At 42.1% G+C, this 10,936-nt stretch overlaps 1 protein-coding gene across 1 annotated transcript in view; it reads left to right on the top strand.

Moving 5' to 3' along the window:
* The first annotated feature begins 10,744 nt into the window (after positions 1 to 10,744).
* hp1bp3 (heterochromatin protein 1, binding protein 3) overlaps positions 10,745 to 10,936 on the top strand; it is a 29,750-nt gene continuing 29,558 nt past the window's right edge. Inside the window, exon 1 of the mRNA XM_080215027.1 lies at positions 10,745 to 10,842. The gene's annotated coding sequence lies outside the window, so the exon portion shown is untranslated. The remainder of the gene's footprint in view (positions 10,843 to 10,936) is intronic.

Here is a 10,936-nt window from a genome sequence, read left to right as displayed (position 1 = left end):
CTGAAAATCTAAATACGCTGCATGCTTTTGGAAGTTTTACAGTTCTTCTTATGATTTGCAATAGTTTACTTTTTTTTAAGCAGTTTTTTTGCTGAATTATAAAATCCTCCTGATCTTCAAGCTTATTACTTCTTTTGGCCTCATTACAAGCCTTTTCCTTTGATACAATACAAATTTCAACTTCTCTAGTTAACCATGATTGGATCACCTTTCCTGCTGGGTTTCTGAACCTCAAAGAAATGTAAGCCATTTGTTGCAATTTATTCCCATTAACTGTCCACTGGCATAGCTTTTTAAGGTAGTTTCCCAAACTACCAAAAGCCAATTTACCCCTCATACCTTTTGTACTTTCCTTTGTTTAGATTTAAGATCTTAGTTTTGGATTGAACTATATTACTTTCAGACTTTCAAATGTAAAATTGTATCATGTTATGATCACTTTTCCCTAAAGGCTCTTTTACATTCAACGTTATTAACCAGCCTTTTCTCCTAGCACAATACTAGAGCTAAAATAGATAAGTTTTACAAGAAAGCGAATGAATCATGGAATGGCCAAGCCTGGAGTGTTACCTGGGATGTTGACCATAACTCCGAGCACTGTCCAGCGATGATGAGAGATCATTGAATTAATCTCTTTCCAAAGAGAACTAAGGTAGGCTTCCCTGCATCAAAGATGTGATTGATGACACTCTATAGAATAACATGAGAATATCTGCCCCAGGCATTCACTAAAATATTGTGGCACTTCCTTTTGCAATATTGCAGTGTTGTTGCGGGGGTCGCCTGTGGGTCTATAATATACAATCAAATGTGAAAATAATCAACTGGAAGAAGGCCAAGTTCAGTGAATTGAAAGAAGATCAGGTTGTGATGTTTTGGAATCAGAAATTGATCTGCTACTGTGTTACCTACCAATGGGAGGCCTTCAGTAGGACTGAACAAATTAGACTCATTCCAAAGAGAGTAAAAGGGTGAGATTGTGACAGAAGGTGGCACAGTGCCGGGACCCGGATTTGATCTCAGCCTTGGGTGACTGTCTTTGGGGAGTTTTCACTTTCTTCCTGTCTCTGCACCCTCTGGATACATTGGTTTTCTTCCATGCTCCAAAGATGTGCAGGTTAGGTGGATTGGCCATTCTAAATTGCCCCTTAGCGTTCACCGATGTCCAGGCTAGGTGGGTTAGCCGTGGTAAATGTGTGGGTTTACGGGGATAGGGAGGAGGGGATAGGCTTGGATTAGATGCTCTTTCAGAGGGTCAGTACAACCTCAATGGGTCAAATGATGACCTTTTGTATTGTAGGAATTCTATTCAATGAAATGCACACAAAGGTCAAAGGCTGGATGACTAAAGATACAGTGATTAATGTGAAACAGGAAAAACTTTATGGTAAATGTAATACAGTAGTGAATCCAATGGGATACAAAAAGTACAGAGAAGACTATAAAAGCAGAAGATATAGGAGCAGAATGGGGCCATTCAGCCCATTAAATCTGCTCCGCCATTCAATCATGGCTAACCATTCTCCCGCCTTTTCCCTGTAACCTTTGATCCACTTACCAATGAAGAACCTACCTATCTCTGTCTTAAATACACTCAATGACCTGGCCCTCCACAGCGTTAAGTGGCAACAGACTCCACGATTCTCCACCCTCTGGCTGAAGAATTTCCTCCTCATCTTGGCTCTAAAGAGTCGTGCCTTTATTCTGAGACTGCCCTTGAATCCTAATCTCTATTACCAACGGAAACATTTTCCCCACGTCCACGCTATCCAGGTCTTTCGGTATTCTGTAAGTTTTAATGAGATCCCTCCTCATCCTTCTAAATTCCATCGAATACAGATCCAGAGTCCTCAAACACTCCTCGTATATCAAGTTTTCATTCCTGGGATCTTTCCCGTGAACCTCCTCTGGACCCTGTCCAAGGCCAGCACATCCATCTTCGGATATAGGTCCCAGAATTGTTCACAATACTCTAAATATGGTCTGATCAGAGACTTAAAGCTTCAGCAATACATCCCTGCTTTTGTATTCTAGTCTTCTTGAATGTTAACATTGCATTTGCCTTCCAAACTACTAACTTAACCTGCAAGTTAACTTTAAATGAATCCTGAACCAAGTTTTCCAAGTTCCTTTGCTCTTCTGATTTATGAATCTCTCCCCATTTAAAAAATGGTCTGCGCCTCTATTCTTTCTACCAAAGTGCATCACCTCACACTTTCCCACATTGTATTTCATCTACCACTTCTTTGTTCACTCCCCTAACCTGTCCAAGTCCTCCTGCAGCCAGGCCCACTCCAACTCGATATTACCTGTCCCTCCACCTATCTTTTTACCATCTGCAAACTTAGCCATAATGCCCTCAGTTCCTTCATCTAGATCATTGATGTATAAAGTGAAAAGTTGTGATCCAACACTGACCCCTGCAGAACTCTACTAGTCACCGGCTGCCATTCCTGAAAAGGACCTCTTTATCCCTACTCTCTGCCTTCTGTCAGTCAGCTAATCTTCTATCCGTGATAGTACCATGCCTCTAAAACCACGAGCTCTTTATCTTGTTCAGCAGCCTCCTGTCTGGCACCTTGCCAAAGGCCTTCTGGAAATCCAAGTAGATAACATCAACTGGCTCTCTGTCATCTAATCTGCTTGTTACCACTTTAAATAATTCTTACATATGTGTCAGGCATGACCTCCCTTTGATGAAAGCATGCTGACTTTTCCCTATTTTACCGTGTACTTCCAAGTATTCCGAAACCTCATCCTTAGCAATGGCTGAGGTCAGGCTAACCAGCCTGTAATTTCCCATCCTTGGCCTCCCTCCCTTCTTAAACAGGGATGTTGTTACATTAGCAATTTTCCAATCCTTTGGGACCTTCCCTGACTCCAGTGATTCCTGAAAGATCACCTCTAATGCCTCCACTATCTCTTCAGCTATCTCCTTATTTCAAGATGGCACCGGAGCAAAGCACCTTCTTGCAAGCTGTGCCCAACATACCTTCTAATTCCATCTTTTACTTGCATTATGTCTGTAACACTACATTCTGCACTCTCTCATTTCCTTCTCTATGAACAGTATGTTTTGTCTGTATAGCGTGCAAGAAGCAATACTTTGTCACATCTATTAACATACAGCGAAATAATAAATCAAAATCAAATTTGGAACCCTGACGTATAGTCCATCTAGTCCAGGTAATTTATCCACCGTCAAATCTTTCAGCTTCTCTAGCACTTTCTCCTTAGTAAAGGCCATCTTATCACTTCTGCCCTCTGACTCTCTTGAATTTTTGGTATGTCACTGGTGTCCTCCACCGTAAAGACTGATGCAAAGTACCTATTCAGTTCCTCTGCCATTTCTTTGTTCCCTATTACTACTACTTCATTATTTTCCAGCAGTCCAATGTCCACTCTTGCCCCTCTTTTACCCTTTATATATCTAAAAATTCTCTTGCAATGTTCTTTTATAATACTGATTAGCTTACCCTCATTTCATCTTCTCCCCCTTATTTCTTCTTTAGTTGTCCTCTGGTTTTTGAATATCCTGGCTACCCACTCATCTTGGCTACGTTGTATGCGTTTTTTTGCTTTTATGCTGTCCCTGACTGAGCCATGGTTGCCTTATCCTCCCATTAGTATGCTTCTCTTTCTTGGGATAAAATTTTGCTGTGTCTCCTGAATTTCGCTTAGAAACTCCTGCCATTGCTGTTGCACTGTTCTTCCTGCTAGGCTCCCTCCCCCAATCAACTCTGGCCAGCTCCTCCCTCATGCTTGTGTAGTTGCCTTTACTCACCTGTTACAACTGATTCCAGCTTCTCCCTCTCAAGCTGCAGGGTGAATTTTGTGGTCACTGCCTCCCAAAGGTTCCTTCACCTTCAGCTCCCTTATCAAGTCTGCCTCATTACCCATCACCAAATCCAGAATTGCCTACTACTTAGTTGGGCTCCACCACAAGCTGCTCCAAAAAAACCATCTCATAGACATTCCATGAATTCCTATTTTTGGAATCCATTACCAACCTGATTTTCCCAGTCCACCTGCATACTGGAATCTCCCACGATCACTGTAACATTGCCTTTCTTACACACCTTTTTTTATATCTCCCTGGTGTATTTTGTGTCCCACATCCTGCCTCCTGCTCAGACGTCTGTATATAACTCCCATTGCAGTCCTTTTACCTTTTGGGATTCCGCAATTCTACTCACGTAGATTCTACATCTTCTGACCCAATGTCTTTTGCTATCAATTTAACTTAATTTCTTACTAACAAGGCAACCTCGTCCCCTCTGCCCACGTGCCTGTCCTTTCAATAGGATCTGTATCCTTGGATATTTCGCTCCCAGCCCTGATCCCCTTGCAGCCACATCTGTGCCCACAATATCATATGCACCAATTTCAATCTGCACTACAAGCTCATTTACTCGTATTTAAATGCTCACAGTATGTGAAATAAACACCCTTGGTCCTGCATTAACCGCCCACCTTCTCATTGTCATCCCTTTGTCTGCGGTGCCTGAAGTTAGATTCCCAACCCTTTCCAAACACATTGTCCTATCAGTTGTTCTGGAGCCTTTAATAACAGAGCTTGCCTTCCTTCCAACTTTATTTTCACAATTTTTCATGCAGTTGAATCTCCCAACCACCCAGTGCTAACCTGCTGCTTTGTTTCCCATTAACCATTATACTACTTGTAGTTTTAGCATCCTTCCTCTGCTCCCCAACTTCCCTTGCTAGTTTAAAGTTCTTGTGACCCACCCTATTTATCCTTTCTGGTAGAACACTGGTCCCAGATTGGTTCAGGTGGAGACAGTCCCAACGGTACAGATTCCTCTTGTTCCAATACTGATACAAATGCCCCATGAAATGGAACCCCTTTTTCCCACATCACTACTTTAGCACATGTTTACTTCCGTAATTTTCTCAACCCTATGCAAATTAGCATGTGGCTTGGGTAGTAATCCAGAGTTTATAACCCTTGAGGACCTGCTCTTTAATCCTGGACATGGTTCCTGATAATCCCCAAACAGGTTCCTTTTCCTAGTCTTGTCTATGTCATTTGTCCCAACATGGACCACAACAACTGGATCCTCCCATTCCAATGGCCTTTCAAGCTGGTCAGAGATGTCTCTCACCCTGGCACGGGCAGGCAGCGTACCATGCTTGACTCTCGATCCTGCTTACAAAGGATGATATCAATCTCCCTAATTATAGAATCTCCTATGGCTACCACTTGTCTTTTTGCTTTCCCTCTCTTGAATGGCCTCCTGTACCATAGTGCAGTCGTTGGTTAGTTGTTCTTCCCTACAGCCTTTTTCCTCATCTACACAGGGAGCAAGTACCTCATATCTGTTGGGCAAGGTGAAGAGCTGAGGCTCCTCCGTTCCTGAATTCAGGGTCTCTCTACCTGCCTCATTTGCAGTCACAGCCTGCTGTCCCTGACCACTGACTGAACTTGAGCTACTTAATTGACCAAGTGTGACTGCCTCCTGAAATAAAGTGTCCAGATAACACTCTGTCCCGGATGTGCCACAATGTCTGAATCTCAGATTCCAGCTCATTAATTCTGAACTGAAGTTCCTCGAGCAACCAACACTTGCTGCAGATGTGGTCACTGCAGCTCACAATGGGATCTGCCAGCTCCCACATCATACAGTTACAGCCCATCACCTACCCAGTCATCTCTACTTAGTTAATTATTTTTAAATTAGTTTTGCGATGTTTTTCTTTGAATTTGGCACAAATGCCATTTTTCCAAATATAACCCTTACAAACCATAAATCACAAAAAAAACCTCTGAAATTATAAGTGATAGAACAATTAAATACTCATCTGACTGTACTACTTACTCTTTCCCTTGCAGCAGGGCAAGACCACACCTAGGATTTAAGTTAGAAAGCAAGGACAAAAAGCAGAAAGTACCTCTTTCTCCTTAACACCGAATTCCTGATAGCCTTACCCTGCCTGAATTTCACTCCGGATGAGGTCTTTCCCACTGGTCGTGCACAAGCTGACTCAAATTGAGAAAAGAAATGGGAAATTGGGAATAGCAAAAAGAAATGAGGAGTTAAGAGTGATTGTTACAATAGATTAGAAGGCAACTCAAAATGGGACCTAAAAATCTTAGTATAAATGTAGAAATAGTTAAAGGAGAGTTGAAAGAAGAGTGAGCCAATTAAATATCTTGTGGAGGTAGGGGCACAGCTGAGCATCTGTAGTGTGTTCCAGATTCCAACCACTCTATTGAGAGGAAAAAGAAATCCCCTTGAATTCCCCCCTATACATCTCACCTCTTCCTAAATCTATACCCCAGGTTATTGTCCCATCAACCAATTAAGGGAATAGAGCCTTCTAACTATTCTATCTAGACCCCACATAATTTTATACATTTCAGTTAGATCATGTCTCAGATTCCTCTATTCCAAAGAAAACAATCTTGCTGTATCCAATCTTGCTTGTAACTAACATTCTCCAGTCCAGATAATCATGCAATCATGCCTGCCCTAAAGGACATTGTATAAGGAATATAGTAGGGGGCTGAGGACACAGCCTTGTGGGGCACCAGTGTCAAGGATTATGTGGAGAGGAGGTGCTGTTGCCTATCCTTGCTGATTGTGGCCTATGGGTTAGGAAGCTCAAGATCCAGTCACAGAGGGAGGAGCCGAGGCCCAGGCTACGGAGTTTGGAGATGGATTTTGTAGGAATAATGGTGTTGAAGGCTGAGCTGTAGTCAATAAATAGGACTCTGACATAGGTGTGGGTATAGTGATAGAAGGGAAATAAACAAATCAAAGATGCTTTAAGTAATTTGAAAGAATAGATCTGAGACAGACTGGTATAACCAGTGTAGCCCAGAACAGGGTCCATTGTCTTGGTCTCAAGCAGAGTCCAGGAATTTGATGCCAAGTGTAGGTCTAATTTTTTCCAGATCTTTTCCACTGCTTGTAGATCAAAAAAGCAGTGAATGTAGATAGAAGCAGAGCCTCAAGTTTTCAATGTAGTCCAGCACAGAAATGTGTTTGTTTAAAAATTTTTATTCCATTCTTAAAGTTCCAAAGCCATTGCACAGTGTGGACTGGACAAACTCAAATCCATTCTTTGCTTTCTCCAAAAATCAAATTCAAAATCCAATTGAATTCAATTCAAGGTCCTCACAAGGGAGACAAACAACATCCAAGCTGACAAGATGAGGCATCAGATGCTTGACCTTAGCTAAAAAGTCAAGAATGGTGTAAAGAGAAGTCCTGGAATGTGAAGCCAGATTTGAAGGAAAATTTGAAGGAAGATCTTCCAGAGTTCACTGGGTAAAGACGGAGTATGAGACTGTCAAGAAGCAGTTAAGTAAACTCGTGTAGTCTAAAATGCACCACTGTTAAATCAAGGGAACTTAAACAACAGAAGTGAGGATTTGGGATAGAGGGCAGTAAATGGCCACAAATAATCTATATAGTGAGGATCTCTCACTGACCCAACTGCCCAGGGCTTGAATCAACTATTTGGCACCTTGTGTATCTCCATAAGGTACAGGAGTAGAAATGGGCCATTCAGCCCATTGAGGCTGTTCTACCATTCAATTAGGACATGATTGATTTGATATGATAATCAACTCCATGTTCCTACCTTAGCCTTTGATTTCCTTACTGATTAGAAATCTGTATATCTTAGCCTTGAACATAACCCAGGCTCTACAGCCCTCTGCGGTAAAGAATTTCACTGATTCGCTACCCTCGTAGAGAAGAAATTACACTTCATCTCTGTCTTATATGAATGGCCCCTTATCCTGAGTTTATGTCCTCTGGTTCTAGACTCTAGAGAACCAACCTCTCAGTATCTATCCTGTCAAGCCCCCTGGAAATCTTATACGTCTCAAAGGGTCGCCTCTCATTCTTCAAAACTCCAATGAATTATAGGCTCAACCTTTCCTCTTAAGGCAATTCCTCTGTACCTCGGAATCAACCTAGTTAACCTTCTCTGGATCGCCTCCAATGCCAATGTACCATTCCTTGGATGAGGAGAGCAAAACTGTTCAGTGTTTCGTGAACAGTTTTAGTCTCCTTATCTAAGGAAAGGTGTGGTTGAACCAGTCCCATGTATGGTTTTAGCAAGATTTCCTATTTTATACTCCACTCCTTTTGAAATAAAGGGCAACATTCCATTTGCCCTCCCTATTACCTGGTGAACTTTCATGCGAGCTTTTTGTGATTTATGGATCCCCAAATCTTTGAGCTGCAGCTCCATTTAAATACTATTCAGCTCCTTTATTCTTCCTACCAACGTGCATAACGTCACATTTTCCTACTTTATATTCTATTTGTCAATTTTTTGTCCACTCACCTATCAATATTGCTGTGTAGACACTGTGTTATCCTCACTACTTGCTTTCCTACCTATTTTTGTGTAATCCACAAAGTTAGTAATAGTACATTAACTTCCCTCATCCAAGTCATAAATACATATTGTAAATAATTGTGGCTCCAGCACTGATCCCTCTGACATTCCACTAGTTACATGTTGCCACCCTGAAAACGTCTGACTTATTCCAGCTCTCTGTCGATTAGCTAATCCTCTCCCCATACTACCCCCAACACCTTGGGCTCTTCTCTTATCGAGTAGCCTTTTGTGCAGTTACTTATCAAATGCTTTTTGGAAATCCCAATTTTAACTGCTCCATCATTGTTAGCCTTTGCCTTGAGTTATCTGAGCCCAAGTTCTGCCACTATATCTCACTTTAAGGCAATCCTTAAAGTCTACCTCTTTGATCAAGTTCTCATGTGGCACTGTGTCACACATTGTTTTTTAAATGCTCCTGTGAAATTCTTGGGATGTTTTATTATGTTGAAGGTGTTATACAAGTTGTTGTAAAACACTGCAATTACATTTCTATTTGGTAATTGTAAATATTTTTGTTGCCTATTAGTAGTGTAACATCTCACAACCATAAACAAATCTTATTTCATGGAGATGAAATGAATTCACACAGTTAAAAATACTTTCTTTGAAAACAACATATCTAATACCATAATTGCTGCTGTTTAACATACACAAAGCACCCAAAGACATCCGCTGAACTATTAATTAAATTTTATTAATTCAAATTTAAATCTTCAAATTATCTAAAATAAATTAAAATTTACCACATTTCTTTTAAACCAGGAAACGCTGGAAAATCTCAACAGGTCTTGCATGCTTTCAGACCTGTTGAGATTTTCTGTTCTTGAAAAAAATATGCTTTGTTCACGAAATAATCGGAAAGAACATTTAAAAGTGGCCAGCACGGTGCAGTGATATTCAGGTTTTCTGCACGGATTACGTTGCATTCTGAGGTGTTTCAATAGAATCAAAAAAAATCATTACAGACATTCCAAAAAACGTGCAGTGGTATTTTAAGTTGCCTAGATAGCTCATGCTGTACTCTGAGGTGCTTCAGTACAATTGTGATAAATGTACTATTCACCACATTTCTTCCATACTTAAATACTGGAATCTGGAAGAAAAAATTAGAAAATGTTCGAAAATCTCTTTCCTGCTGAGATTTTTCAGCATTTTCTGTTTTTAGTCCATCTTGTTATGTGAGCCTACTCTTGCTTTGTCATCAGCTCTTTAAAAGCAGCACCGAGTAGTAGTAAATAGAAAAATGTGGACGTGGTGGCGGTTTAATTGGAGGTTTTGAATGTAAACTGAGAGAGCTGATAGGTTGGAGGCTGCTTGCTCCTTGATGGAGCAGTTTATTTACAATGAATAAACCCAACCTCCTGGCCCCGATTGGCTTGCTGAAGCTCTTCCCATTTAAATGGAAAAAAATAGAATGAAACAGACTATTTAATGAAGTGTTTTTGAACACCATAGTTAAACATTGAAAGCAGAAGCTGATCCTGATCTTTAGTGTAGTCGCTCTGATCCCACTCCTCTGCGCCTTCTACTTTGTGACTAAAATTTTTCCCAAACATGATGTGGATGTGCCGGCGTTGGACTGGGGTAAACACAGTAAAAAGTCTGACAACACCAGGTTTTAGTCCAACCGATTTATTTGATAGTAAACGCACAAGCTAAATAAATCGGTTGGACTAAACCCTGGCGTTGTCAGACTTTTTACTGTAGTTCCCAAACATCCAGCCTTGTTTGCCACTGAAATTTCAATCTACCACCAAAAAAAGAGCAGATTTTCACATGAACTAAAGCTAATGGTAAAATCAAAGCTAAACAGCAGGGATGCTATACGAAAGTCGTGTGCCATTTCGTTTCGGGGCAAAATCACCCCAAAGCGAGGGCGGTTACCTGTGAGGGTCACTCGCCGCCATCTTTGTGTGGGGCATCGGTCTCCCCCACCGCGGGCAATGGTCATAACTGAGTGCGGCGAAAGCCACCCGCTGTCAACTTAGTGAGGGGCAAATCACCCCTTCGGCCGCCATCTTAGTGAGGGGCAAACCCCTTCGGCCGCCATCTCGCTGAGGGGCAAACCCCCTCCAGCCTCCATCTTAGTGAGGGGCAGATCCCACCGGCCGCCATCTCGTTGAGGGGGCAAACCCCCACCCCCCTTCGGCCACCATCTTGGTGAGGTCGAAAGAAAAATTAAATGGTCTTTGCAAAAACACAGTTTTTATTTTAAAAATAAATTTTAAAATAAGTTGGGTGGCAGCCTATCAGCTTGCCCACCTGATGCACAGCGCGCCGGGGCTAGTGTTTTGAATTTTTGGAAGAGGCTCTGTGCTGTTGTTTTTGTTTGAATGTGTCGCGCGCACTGTCGGTTGGGGTGACGGTGTTTCCGGTGGAGGGGGGAGCGGCGGCAGAGACACAGACACACACACAGAGACACAGACAGAGACAGACTAGGGACACACACACACAGAGGGGAAGGTAAGGAGGCACGGCAGGCCGGGGACCCCCAGGCCGCAGCCTGGGCTCTATCCCCCCGCGCCTCGGGCGGGCGGGCCGCAGGGTTATTCTCGCA

The sequence above is a fragment of the Carcharhinus amblyrhynchos genome, chromosome 30, assembly GCF_965287045.1.
Source record: "Carcharhinus amblyrhynchos chromosome 30, sCarAmb.v2.hapA, whole genome shotgun sequence".
NCBI lineage: Eukaryota > Metazoa > Chordata > Chondrichthyes > Carcharhiniformes > Carcharhinidae > Carcharhinus > Carcharhinus amblyrhynchos.
Note: the sequence above shows the minus strand (reverse complement) of the source record. Positions and strands in the feature narration are given on the sequence as shown.